Below are 14,198 nucleotides of genomic sequence, written 5' to 3'. Positions count from 1 at the left end.
GACTAGTTCCAATTCCAAATTTATTAGGTCTAGCTAGGCCATTAATTAATCTCCAGAACTCCCTTGAGTTTGCCAATGTACTTGTGTGGAATATTTTTGTCCACAGATCTTGTCTGGCTTTGCTCTTTTCATTCCAAATCAATTTCTTTAAGTTGCTGTTTGTATTTCTCAGTAAAGCAGCTATTTCTTTGTTGTACGGCGACTTCATTAAATGTCTCCTCAGCCTGTTTCGTGTACATCTGAGTTTCCTTACAGCGTATGGATGAGAGATATAATTTTCTCTACCTTCTCTTTTTTTGCTATTTGCCCCATTCCTTCATTGTACACCTGTGGTTTTGATATCATCAGTGACTACTTTGTGGGTAAAATGTTCCCATCGTTCTATGAGATTTATGCTTGTTTTTTCATCCATAGATTCTGTCACTAGTTTTTTTGTCCTTGCCATGATCTCATCCGTATTTTCGGGTTTCCATATACGTTTCTTGTAATTAATGGTACAGATCTCGCCAGGGATTGTCTGGAATGTCTCAGATTTTGGACACAATATATTTATCTCAATAATTTGCTGACTATGGTCGCTGTCCGTAACTTTATTCAAGGTATAAGATATCACCTTGTTGAACATAGATAAAGACGTCAACGTGTAGTCAATTTGTGAAGTACAGTTTTTTTAATGAAATGAACAAGCCGGTGGAGAGTCCGTTGGAAATCTGCTGTTCAATATTCTAAGGCCCAGTGCTTCCATATCCTTCACCAAGTTTATCCCTATTTTATTTTGTTGAATGACGGTTTTAGGTTCCGTTATTAGGTCAGGGATCGCCCACTGATGATTTTGCGATTGGACAAAGTCGCTCCGTACCAAAGGCATTAACAAGTTTGTATTGAAGTCCCCTGTTACAATATAATCAGCCAGTGGCTCTTCCAAAATTTGCTCCAGTAATAAGTCATTTAGGGCAGTAGTCAGTACTTTCTTTAAGGTCCGTTTCGGTGGTATGTAGACGTTTACTAGAGTCAGAGTTTTATAAGGCATAGTTTTACAGGCTTTATAACGAATTTTTAATGTGAGATGGTTTGAATTGTTCGAATGAATTAGCTCATGTTTCGCATCTAGGTCGTTTGATACGAAAATTGCTAAACCTCCACAGGGACGTCCACATTTCTGATATTTAACGGCTGGTTCAAAGTATCCCGTGTGATGTTTCAACATAAATGTGTCTATTGCCCATGTTTCCTGCAGTAGTATTATATGAGTTTGAGTTGAGAATCCTTGAATTTTAGCTTCCTTCCATTGTCCACAAATCCCATTTATGTTCCATGAGCATATCTTCAATTTTGAAAAGACCATAGGCTTTTCTTGCAATAGCTCTTGCGGTAGGGTTTGTCAGTGGTTCTTTGTACCATGGAGGGATGCCATAATCCAGTGTTCGTTTGCCCCTTTTCTGTACTCTTTCTCTAACGGGATGGGACAGGATTTGGCTTCATGATTTATTTTCCCCAAGGGATTTTTTAATATGGAGAAAACAGTGTTACTTTCACCAAACTGGTTTTTTTTTGTATTGCGCCCAGTATTTAAAAGGGGTGTTGGATAGACCTTTGGCGGGAGTTGACTTATTAATATACCCCAATCACGAAAGCATCGATGCTCTTTCAGGATAGAGTCCGCTATTGGGCCTGTGGGTACTGTTATCAGTGTTAGTGGCAGTGTGCCTTCCGGATTTGACTGAAAGCCCACTGTTTCAATGTCTTCTGTTGATATACTTTCAAGAGTTGGTAAGTTTTTCATTAACCGGAGGATATTTCCTCTGTTTAGAATGTCGTGGGGTCCTCTTGATTCATATAATGGCTTAAGTACTAGTTGTATGGTCCTTTTTTTATGTGGCATTGCCTCGCTTATTTTTTCCCTTGTTCTTCCGTTTTCTGTGTAAGTAATCTGCCTACTGTGACCTCTTTTTACAATGACTACATTATCTTGCATTTTTTCATAGATCAAATCATCAGTTGTTTCTTTTCTCATGGGACAATTTAACGTTACTCCGATATTCCCCATTCCTTTCCGTTCGGGGAAAACATCTTGTTTGTTACAAGTTCTGAGTTGACTGAACAAGTTTTTGTCATGCTGGTCGTTCGGAATTTGGTTAGGTGGACGCATGTGGCTTTGTTCGTCATTCTCATTAGACAATATGGTTCCAAACTCCCGTGTTGGCCTTGCGCTATTTCCCTTAGTCATACTTTGGGTTTGGTCGCTTTGGATTCCAGAAAGAGTGAGATCATTTATTATACAACCGTTTACATTAATTTTGGTTACTGTTACTGTTTGTGCTTCCTGTTCTATTTTTTGTTCGACCTCACTAGGGCAGAGGGTTTGGTCGGAAGTTTCAGTTGCACTAATGATATTACTTTCGGTCAGTCTGTGTTTGGAACTGAGGGCGGATGGTTTAGAGAAGATATCATAGTATTTGTCCTCTCCTTCAGCGTTTTTTGCCACATTTGTTTGGGGCATCCCATTGACTCCTCCGTTTAGTGATTTTTTCTTTTTGCTCTTTTAGTCCAAAGTATTTGTTGTTCTAGAGTATTTGAGTTCTGGAGTTCTTGCTCTTTCTTTATAGGGTTTAGCTATTTCTGTTTCAGTATGCGTAAAGCTTTCCTTATTTACCCTATTTCTTGCTTTCCTCAGTTTCTTTTTCTGTCTTTTTGTTAGTTCAAAAGCCACCGAGTCATCGTCTTCTAAGGTCCTATTTTTTGCTTGCATTATTTTCACTTGTTCAACTACAAACTTAGGGGTCTAATTGGGGATCCAAAAGTGATCCTCTACTCATAGTAACCTTATCAGTAGTACAAGGGTACGATGACAGTAACAATAACAAACCAGATCACAAGATGTGAAGAACCAGTAACGTAAGTCACCCCTGATTTAGGATTCCCATCAACGGTCTTGTAATGATCAATATTATCATTTGGTAATCCTTATCGGGTATTGTGTCTCTAGATCATTGAGACCGGCATACCCAGATAACCAGATTTCGGGGTAGCGACCCACAATCACTCGGTACTACCACATGATGTTGATATGATGGGAAGTGCAGTGTAAACTAAAAATAAGTGGTGGTCTAAAAAAGGATAGGGAGCTCAACCAGGGATACTTTTAATAATTGTTGGCCCCTTCCCTAATAAAAACAAGAACAGTGTAGTATCGTCATCGCAGTCCACACAAATAGCTGCGAGGAGACCAACATGTTTCAGCCACTAAAGGTTAACTCCTCAGGCTTTCGTCAGGGTCTCTGTTCTATGAATATACTACTGCTTACATGTGAATAAAGTGTGAAAAAATATGCAAAAAAAAAAAAAAAAGTGAAAACCAGTAAAGGATATAATGTTCCTTCGACTGTATCAACTCCTCTCTTCGGCACCTGGTTGAATATGTGCTGTGTAAAGAGGACAAACGTACAGGAAGATCACAATCAACTACACTGGTCTGTAGTAAACATAATAAATTGTTTCACAAGAATAAATCAGCTTGCTTACTCACCCAGAGTGTCCGGGGAGTGGACCTCACCTCTTCCTGGACCTGGCTCAGGATATGTGAGACCCCGCTCTACAATAACAGAAACCGACTGCGTAAATAACAAAGACCGAGAGGTCAGACATTAATCTACTCCGGCGATGTACTGGCTACGTAATCTAAGGTCTTCTGTATATGGAGCTTATTAACAACCATCAAGAGATTCACTAAACCACCCTCTCTCCACTTCACTGTCAACTACAGGCTAAACAAACAGTGGTGTTCTAAACTACTCAAATCCAGCATCTGGCTGGCAGAATGAAAAAATGCCTGGTGTAAGGCTAGTAAAGAAGGTAGAACTATATTCCTACCTGTCCGTCGTTGTCTCAAGCCGTGACTGAGTCAGGGGGAGGCACAGTCACTCCTATCCTCTGACTACTTCACAGTTCTGGTAAATGACACACCCCCAATCGGTACCTGTGGGGGAGGGGCTGGCCCGGTCGCCGCCTACACAGGGATAACTGTCCAGATCTGCCAGGGTGACTCCTCTAGAGCTTTCGTTGTCAGTAGAGCCCACCGCTATTATCAGGACTTGTATCTCGCTCAGTCCTTGCGAGTGCTCAGTTCAAAACTCATTACCGGCCTCGCGCTCGTAGTCTCGCGAGACTCGCCGGTATGAAACTACAAAATGACGTCACGTCACCCGTTTTTGTAGTTTCTAGTTGTGACTTCCGCATTTCGATCTTTGCCGAGTTCCCTGGCAAAGAACAATGCCTAACAGATGACGCAAGCCTGCGTCAATCGGTAGTTATGCTGCAATGAACCCAACCTACACAAAAAAGGGTTTTATCAACCAGTACCCAAAATAAATGCAGACCCTGAGCTAAGGTCAATTCATACCGGGACTGGATGAAAAATGTTGGTCATTTAACGGACCCGAATAATCTAAAATGGATTTATTGGCAATGCACAAACGCCCAGGGTGACCAGGCTAGATTAATACGAGCCAGGAGGCGCTGGGAGTGTCTCCAAATCACCCTGCCCTGAGAGCATAACAGGGAATAGATATTACAGGTTTACTTCTTTAGACCAAGATCAAAGTCAACAGTTCAATTTAACCAACCATTACATAGTGGGCTTAAGATGGTAGCAAGCCTCCAAAAGCCTCATGTATTTACCGTATGTACATCGTGGAGGAAATACTGTTATGTACAAGGTCAGATCATGACTGATAATTAACTCTGTCAAGTGTATAGCACACACATGCCCCATACTCGCACCTGTGTAACAGAGATATCAGGCCAAGGCGAACCACGGAATGTCATCGTTCAACCCTTGTCTGTCATCGCGGCATAACTACCGATTGACGCAGGCTTGCGTCATCTGTTAGGCATTGTTCTTTGCCAGGGAACTCGGCAAAGATCGAAATGCGGAAGTCACAACTAGAAACTACAAAAACGGGTGACGTGACGTCATTTTGTAGTTTCATACCAGCGAGTCTCGCGAGACTACGAGCGCGAGGCCGGTAATGAGTTTTGAACTGAGCACTCGCAAGGACTGAGCGAGATACAAGTCCTGATAATAGCGGTGGGCTCTACTGACAACGAAAGCTCTAGAGGAGTCACCCTGGCAGATCTGGACAGTTATCCCTGTGTAGGCGGTGACCGGGCCAGCCCCTCCCCCACAGGTACCGATTGGGGGTGTGTCATTTACCAGAACTGTGAAGTAGTCAGAGGATAGGAGTGACTGTGCCTCCCCCTGACTCAGTCACTGCTTGAGACAACGACGGACAGGTAGGAATATAGTTCTACCTTCTTTACTAGCCTTACACCAGGCATTTGTTCATTCTGCCAGCCAGATGCTGGATTTGAGTAGTTTAGAACACCACTGTTTGTTTAGCCTGTAGTTGACAGTGAAGTGGAGAGAGGGTGGTTTAGTGAATCTCTTGATGGTTGTTAATAAGCTCCATATACAGAAGACCTTAGATTACGTAGCCAGTACATCGCCGGAGTAGATTAATGTCTGACCTCTCGGTCTTTGTTATTTACGCAGTCGGTTTCTGTTATTGTAGAGCGGGGTCTCACATATCCTGAGCCAGGTCCAGGAAGAGGTGAGGTCCACTCCCCGGACACTCTGGGTGAGTAAGCAAGCTGATTTATTCTTGTGAAACAATTTATTATGTTTACTACAGACCAGTGTAGTTGATTGTGATCTTCCTGTACGTTTGTCCTCTTTACACAGCACATATTCAACCAGGTGCCGAAGAGAGGAGTTGATACAGTCTAAGGAACATTATATCCTTTACTGGTTTTCACTTGTGTGTTTTTGTTTTTTTTGCATATTTTTTCACACTTTATTCACATGTAAGCAGTAGTATATTCATAGAACAGAGACCCTGACGAAAGCCTGAGGAGTTAACCTTTAGTGGCTGAAACATGTTGGTCTCCTCGCAGCTATTTGTGTGGACTGCGATGACGATACTACACTGTTCTTGTTTTTATTAGGGAAGGGGCCAACAATTATTAAAAGTATCCCTGGTTGAGCTCCCTATCCTTTTTTAGACCACCACTTATTTTTAGTTTACACTGCACTTCCCATCATATCAACATCATGTGGTAGTACCGAGTGATTGTGGGTCGCTACCCCGAAATCTGGTTATCTGGGTATGCCGGTCTCAATGATCTAGAGACACAATACCCGATAAGGATTACCAAATGATAATATTGATCATTACAAGACCGTTGATGGGAATCCTAAATCAGGGGTGACTTACGTTACTGGTTCTTCACATCTTGTGATCTGGTTTGTTATTGTTACTGTCATCGTACCCTTGTACTACTGATAAGGTTACTATGAGTAGAGGATCACTTTTGGATCCCTAATTAGACCCCTAAGTTTGTAGTTGATCGTGTATTCTCATGGGGGATAATACTTAGGCTTGGTCTATAAACACCCCTCCAGCCCTGCAATAGAGTGTGTTTTTCCATTATTTTCACTTGTGTCATGAATTGTGTTCACTTGATTAATCACATTTGGCATTTTACTATATTCAATAGACAATTTTGTCGATTGCTCCTGTTTGTTTTCTGAGGTTGATTTTTTATTAGTTTGGTATCCCTCCTCCTTACTATTTTACGCTTTCTTTGGCATCCTCCAATATTGTGTTAACAACTTCCGGTATAAGTACTAATTTGTTTATTATTGGAGCACATGTGCATTCTATGCAAGTTGGCGCTTTTTCATTTTGTACTTTTATTATTAAGTTATTTAGGTCGGCTAGTTTATTCTCAATTCCTGCAACTGCATTGGCCATGAGACCCAAGATGTCTATTTGAATGTCCATTTTATTTGACTGTGCAGCTAAAGCTTCCAGAGTTAATACTGAGTTTTGATAATGTATAGCCCCTATTGTTCCAGCGTCCATTCTTTCTGTTTGTTTTGAGTTATGTTCGAAATTTAGTTCATTGATGTTTGAAGTGCTGTTGTTATCTTCATCATTTCTTTTGGTATCGGGAATATCTTTGTGTGTAATTGTCAATGCGTGATTTGGTGATAGAACACTCCATTTGATAGGAGCACTTTCCTTTATGGATGCGGTACGATTTGTTGATGATAATTGTTTTTTGGTTGCAAGACCATTTACAAACGATGGTTGTTTCTTGCTTCCTATTTCAATATTTGTATATTCTAAGGTCTGTAGATGAATAATATTTTCCTGCTCAATTGGTTCTTGTGAGTCGTAATTTTGCACTATGAGTCGTCCATTTACGTCTGTATGTTGGTTTCCTAATACTTGGACAAACTTTTTTCCTTCCAGGGCATTTCGGCACCTTAGTTTAGGTGTCAGTAGCGATTCTTTAGGTAGATGAGCTTGATTATTTTTTATGACCACATTGGCCTCTAACGGTATTGTTAGACTTGGGCCTTAGGGCAGGTTCACCCCTAATCTTTTTGCTTTTATTTGTGACCCTGTGTAGTGATTTTTGGGTCTTGGCGCACTTTTTCCCTGTGTCCCAGAGTGAAAGTGCGTGCGTGTAGTATGGCTGGCCTGCCCTCCCATAGGAATGCATGGGGAATGCGTGTGCCCTGGTAGTTCCTGATGTGTGGGGAGTGCAGGCTCGAGTTTAGTATGTATGAACTCGTGAGAGTGAATGCTGCGCAATGGTATGTGCGGCTTGTATGTGTCTAGAAGGGAAGTGCTACTTCTGGACATTGATGTATGTGTGCAGTGAGGATACTGGAGCGTGATTGGCTGGAGCTGGCTGGCATGCCAGGCTCCAGGAAGTCTGGATGGGTCTGCCCGGTGGTGAGTGTGAGATCAGCATGAGTGATGTGTGGGAGGAGTAGATCTGTGTCCTGGATGGGCTGGGTTTTTCCCCACACAATGCTGGCTCCGCCCCCCTGTGGTTTGTCTAATGACCCAAGCCTCCCCAGTGAATGAAAGGGGTGGTTGGGCCATCAAGGGTACTCCCAAGCCAGCTGCAACTGGTTTCCCCCCACCCTGCACCCTGAAACAAAGGATTTCTCTGTATAAAAATGGGGCTGTGTCCCCACAGAAATTGTTCTACTTGTGGATCCTTGCCAGAGGGGGCTGCTGCTGCTGGGGCCAGGAGGACCGCCACTTGGCTGTCTCCCTGCCTGGAGACCCAGTGTGCTGGCTCTGGCCCTGCCCTGCCCCTCTGCCTGCCTCCAGTCCCTGCTGGAGCTTTTGCTGTGCCTGGGAGTGCTTTTATTGGATTTATAGCGCTAGGAGCGCTTTCCTGGTGCCCCAGCGCTCAATAGCGCTTTGCTTGTCTTTCTAGCGCTGAGCGCGCTGATCCTGTGCTCCCAGAGCGCTTGGAAGCGCTTTGTCGATATTGCCGGTGCCTACCCGGCATTGGCGCCGATTTGCCGATTTTTGGAGCGAGCGAGTGCCCACCTCGCTTTATTTTTAATTTGAAGGCCGGTGCCACCCGGCATTGCCCCGTTGTGCGGATTTTATTTCAAGCCGGTGCCCACCCGGCATTGCCCCGTGTTCACCGCCGCAGCCCGGGAGCCCTGAAAGCTGTTGCCGGGCCGCTGCCTAGAGCGACCCGGAAATCCCGCCTCCTGACCCCCAGGGCCGCGCTGCCATTGGCGGCCCCGGCGGAAGTCAGGCAGAAGGACGGTGCGACGAGGCCAGGCAGGAGACCGAGGAAGCCTGCTCCCGTGTCCACGAGGCTCCCGAGGAAGAGGAGCCGTCCCGCCAGCAGACAGCCGGTGAGTGAAGGAAGGGAGGAGGGCGTCGGGGCACGCTGTCGGTGCCGCCCCTCCCCTTCCGTTTGCGGACCAAGCGAGGTCCTCGGTGTGATCGAGCCCAGAGGCTCGTGGGGCATTGTCCATTCCTCCTTGTTTCCCGAGCGGCCCCGATTGGCAGAGGGCCGCTCCAACGTGTGTGGCATTTCTTTGTTGGAGCCAAGAGGCTCCGGGGGCATTATTGATTCCTGAGTCCCCCGTGAGGGACTCCCACGTGGCCGCATTTTTGGTGCTTGGAGCCCCGAGGCTCCTGGGGGCCATTTGTTTATTTAGAGCCCGAGAGGCTCCCGCCCTACTTCTATGTTACGAGCCCCGAGGCTCGAGGGGGCATTTCCCTTATTTCAGAGCGCTGAGCTCTTAAGGGCATATTTGTTCATTTAGAGTCCTGAGAGGCTCTGGGGGCATTGTCATGATTTTAAGAGCGCTGAAGCTCTAATTTGCGCATTTGTTTTGCGAGCCCCTGAGAGGCTCCTTGTCCACCTTTGTTCTTGAGCCCACGAGGCTCCAACGTTTGCCTAACTGTTATTTACAACTGTCCAGCACTTAGTGGACAAGTTGCTACGTTTAGGCTTTTGTGTGCTGTGCTGCCTGCGCAGCCTTCCCTGACTTTGAGACTCAGGGCCTTCAGCCCCTTTCGAGGCCAGTTGGCCTGAGGGACCTTTCTAATGTTGTGCCATGTGCACCCTGCGCAATTTATGATTCCTGCTCATTTGATTTGTGCGCAAATGTTCTACCTGCACCTCTGAATGTGTTTTAATGTTACATGTGCAAGTCTTGTTGGTAATTACCTTTGCTAAAAGTGACCTGCTTAGGTGGTTCTTTATTCTTTTATTCCCCTTCGCTAAAAGTGACCTGCTTAGAGGAATGTTCGTGTTACCTTTGCTAAAAGTGACCTGCTTAGGTAATTCTTTATGTGTTTATCCCCTTTGCTAAAAGTGACCTGCTTAGAGGATTGTTTGTGTTTATTGCCTTTGCTAAATGTTACTTGCCTAGGTGATTATTTTAGGTTTCCTTCCCTTTGCTAAATGTGACTTGCTTAGGTGATAGGTTTTCCTTCCATAGGTCCTGATGATAAGGTCCTAGTTCCCTGCGTGATTTCCCTACAGTGTTTAGGGTGGCGTAGGAGGTATTTTCCCTTTACCAGTAGTTACTGGTTGTATGCTACATTTTCTATTTTCTGTGTTACAGTCATTATATGTTGATGTGCTAAAGTGTTATACCTACAAGTATTATTTCTAAAAAGTGCATACCCCTGACAGTGGTCCAGGTGGCCCTGTCCTGTACATAATCCCTTGTAAATCTTGCCCGTGCCTGTTGGCACATTGTAAAGTGTGTGTGTTATCTAATGTGTTCTTATTATTATAATACAAAGGCTATTTTTGATATAACCTTGTGTGGAGTTTCCTTTGTGGTGGGCCTTTGGTTGTTGTCGCTGGGGTGCGCGCGCAAACGCTTTACACATCGCCTCCGAGATTAGCCTTGCTGCTCGCGCCACGTTACCTAGAGGGTGAGCGGGGGTTATCTTGGTGTGTGACTCCCTTGCCCTGACTTAGAAATGGTGATCCCTGACTGACCTTGGCGCAAGCCTTGGCCAGCCAGAGGTCCCGTTTCTAACATTGGTGGCTAGCGGTGCGGATTGGACTTGCGTTTGCGTTGTACCACAGTGGCGACAGGCCACACTTCAAAACTCTGCAATTTTAGATAACCACATTTTGGGGATTATTGTTTTTTAGGGAAGTTCAGTTTTGCTTCTCCTGAAAGGTGTCATTTGTATTTTGTCCAGTCCCTTGTTCCCCGCCCTGCTCCCAGAGTTTGGTACCTGTGTCGCTAGTGGTCAGGTTGAGATAATCAGGGGTGGTAGAAACTGCCTTACCAGTCCGAGGGGAGGGTTGTGTGTGAATGAGTGTGTGTTACACTGGACAGTGGAGTGCAAGTTCTGAGATAGGAATCTTGCTGAATTGTGTTAATTGTGTACTCCTGTGTAAGCTCCGACCCCCAGGTTCCCTGTGTCAAACTCTTCTTGAGAACGTCCGCCAAAATGGAGCCTGTTTTTGATCTCTGTTGTCTTTTTAGGTACAGTAGGTCAGAGCTGGTCAGATTCTGTGAAGAGGGAGGCAGGGAGGTGAGTGTGTCGGATACTCAGTCCCAGCTTAGGGACAGCCTGATCCAATGGCAAAAGGGTCAGTGGGATCTTGAGCACAGTGAGAGAGATAGGGCCCGGGCCGCACGTCATGAGGATGGTGAGTCTGTTGGGAGCCCTGAAGAATGTGAAGTGAATGAGGATGACAGTGGATGGATGTCAGCAGATAGTGAGGACCCCATAGGTAGGGAGTCCCTTGCTGGGTCCAGTGTCAGCGCCCTATCCCTTTCCCTGTCCCCAGAGGAGTGGTTGGATAGGAAGGAAGAGAGGGCCTTGTTCAGGGAGAGTAGGTTATCCCCTGAGGGTAATTGTAATTGTCTGGATTCCCCAGGGAGGGTGGAGTCCAGTGGTGGCAGCTTTTTAAATATAAGTGTAGACAGTCCCACTCCCAGTTCCCCGAGTATGGTACCTGTTTCCCTAGAAGAGGAGTATAGGTTGCAGTTCAGGGACAGTAGGAAACTGTCTCACCAGTCTTGGGAGGAGTTTACAGAGGACTGTCAGTGTGCACTGATTGAGTGGTTAGAGGTTCCCACGGAACATGATTTTGACAAACTGTTTTGTCTTATTCTCAAGGAAAAGGTGCTCAGTCATTGTCGGCCGGAGTTGCGGCAACACCTGTTGAGGTTGACCTTTGATCCTTGGGAGCTTGCAAAGGAAGCAGACCGATGGGACAGTGCGAGAGGTTCTTTTGAGTCACTAGTGAGTGATTCCAACAATAGTGGGTCAGGTGTCTTCCAGCCCAGTGTGGTGGAGGAGGGTGAGAGTAGCCCAGCTAGGTCCTTGGTTAGTGAGAAGGGTGTAGGGGCTGACTGCCTGTCTCAGTGGAGCGGGAGTGAGTGTGTGACCGAGAGTCCCCAGATGCCAGAAGCCCTGTCACAGAGCCTGGATGGTTTCTTTAGGGAACACCAGGAAGGGAACCTAGACTTGCCTGTTAGTTCACTTGAGGGAGATCTCCTAGTGGGTAGAGGACCTGGAGCATCTGTAAGCGGAGCTTCTATGGTTCTAGAGTCTGGCAGTACCGCTCCAGGAGGGAGAGTACAGAAGTCCAGTGAAAGGAGTGATTTGGGGATAGGATGTGAGTCCCCAGAAGTCCTGGAGTGCCAGGCATTGGTTCCACCAAAGGTTCTAGACCGGAGGTTGGAAGGCCAGGTTCAGGATCCGCCTGACCTGAAGGGTGGGACTACTGTAATCAGTGTCCTGACCAGTTCTTTCTCCAGAAGTACCGCCCCGGTTGGGAGGGAGCAGGACTCTGGAAGGGGGTGCAGAGGGTGGGAGAGCCCACCTCTGACCCCGGTACCACCTGAGGGGTTAAACCCTAGGTTGGGAGAATTGTGTTTAGAGGGTACCCCTCGCAGGAGGAGGAGGAACCCTAGGAGAAGAGGTAAGGGGAGGAGAGCCTTCCCTGAGACTCCTGGTCCACCTAAGGTTGTAGACCCTAGGCTGGAGAACCAGTGGAAGTCTAGCCCTGTCTTGCAGACAGGAAGAGTGGAGCATGGCTATTATGTGCCAGGGGTTACTACCCCCCACTTTGTGAGTAGGCAGGATCCAGTGGTACCTGGATGGCCTAGGGCCTGGTCCTGTCCGAGGGCAGCTGGAGAGTACCAGTGGGGTACCCCAGTTAGTCCCTACAGTAGTTTTAGAAGGAACCCTAGGGGCACCGTGGCGTAAAACAGGAGGGTGTCCCTACAGTTGTGGGCCCGCGTCCTTGTTTTATCGCCCCAAGCAGGGAAGCCCATCACGGTGGTGATCGGTCTGCCCTGCGTTTTGGCTGGAAGGGGGTCGTGTTAGACTTGGGCCTTAGGGCAGGTTCACCCCTAATCTTTTTGCTTTTATTTGTGACCCTGTGTAGTGATTTTTGGGTCTTGGCGCACTTTTTCCCTGTGTCCCAGAGTGAAAGTACGTGCGTGTAGTATGGCTGGCCTGCCCTCCCATAGGAATGCATGGGGAATGCGTGTGCCCTGGTAGTTCCTGATGTGTGGGGAGTGCAGGCTCGAGTTTAGTATGTATGAACTCGTGAGAGTGAATGCTGCGCAATGGTATGTGCGGCTTGTATGTGTCTAGAAGGGAAGTGCTACTTCTGGACATTGATGTATGTGTGCAGTGAGGATACTGGAGCGTGATTGGCTGGAGCTGGCTGGCATGCCAGGCTCCAGGAAGTCTGGATGGGTCTGCCCGGTGGTGAGTGTGAGATCAGCATGAGTGATGTGTGGGAGGAGTAGATCTGTGTCCTGGATGGGCTGGGTTTTTCCCCACACAATGCTGGCTCCGCCCCCCTGTGGTTTGTCTAATGACCCAAGCCTCCCCAGTGAATGAAAGGGGTGGTTGGGCCATCAAGGGTACTCCCAAGCCAGCTGCAACTGGTTTCCCCCCACCCTGCACCCTGAAACAAAGGATTTCTCTGTATAAAAATGGGGCTGTGTCCCCACAGAAATTGTTCTACTTGTGGATCCTTGCCAGAGGGGGCTGCTGCTGCTGGGGCCAGGAGGACCGCCACTTGGCTGTCTCCCTGCCTGGAGACCCAGTGTGCTGGCTCTGGCCCTGCCCTGCCCCTCTGCCTGCCTCCAGTCCCTGCTGGAGCTTTTGCTGTGCCTGGGAGTGCTTTTATTGGATTTATAGCGCTAGGAGCGCTTTCCTGGTGCCCCAGCGCTCAATAGCGCTTTGCTTGTCTTTCTAGCGCTGAGCGCGCTGATCCTGTGCTCCCAGAGCGCTTGGGAGCGCTTTGTCGATATTGCCGGTGCCTACCCGGCATTGGCGCCGATTTGCCGATTTTTGGAGCGAGCGAGTGCCCACCTCGCTTTATTTTTAATTTGAAGGCCGGTGCCACCCGGCATTGCCCCGTTGTGCGGATTTTATTTCAAGCCGGTGCCCACCCGGCATTGCCCCGTGTTCACCGCCGCAGCCCGGGAGCCCTGAAAGCTGTTGCCGGGCCGCTGCCTAGAGCGACCCGGAAGTCCCGCCTCCTGACCCCCAGGGCCGCGCTGCCATTGGCGGCCCCGGCGGAAGTCAGGCAGAAGGACGGTGCGACGAGGCCAGGCAGGAGACCGAGGAAGCCTGCTCCCGTGTCCACGAGGCTCCCGAGGAAGAGGAGCCGTCCCGCCAGCAGACAGCCGGTGAGTGAAGGAAGGGAGGAGGGCGTCGGGGCACGCTGTCGGTGCCGCCCCTCCCCTTCCGTTTGCGGACCAAGCGAGGTCCTCGGTGTGATCGAGCCCAGAGGCTCGTGGGGCATTGTCCATTCCTCCTTGTTTCCCGAGCGGCCCCGATTGGCAGAGGGCCGCTCCAACGTGT

The sequence above is a fragment of the Lissotriton helveticus genome, chromosome 5_1 (genome assembly GCF_964261635.1).
Source record: "Lissotriton helveticus chromosome 5_1, aLisHel1.1, whole genome shotgun sequence".
NCBI lineage: Eukaryota > Metazoa > Chordata > Amphibia > Caudata > Salamandridae > Lissotriton > Lissotriton helveticus.
This window is presented reverse-complemented; position numbering follows the sequence as displayed.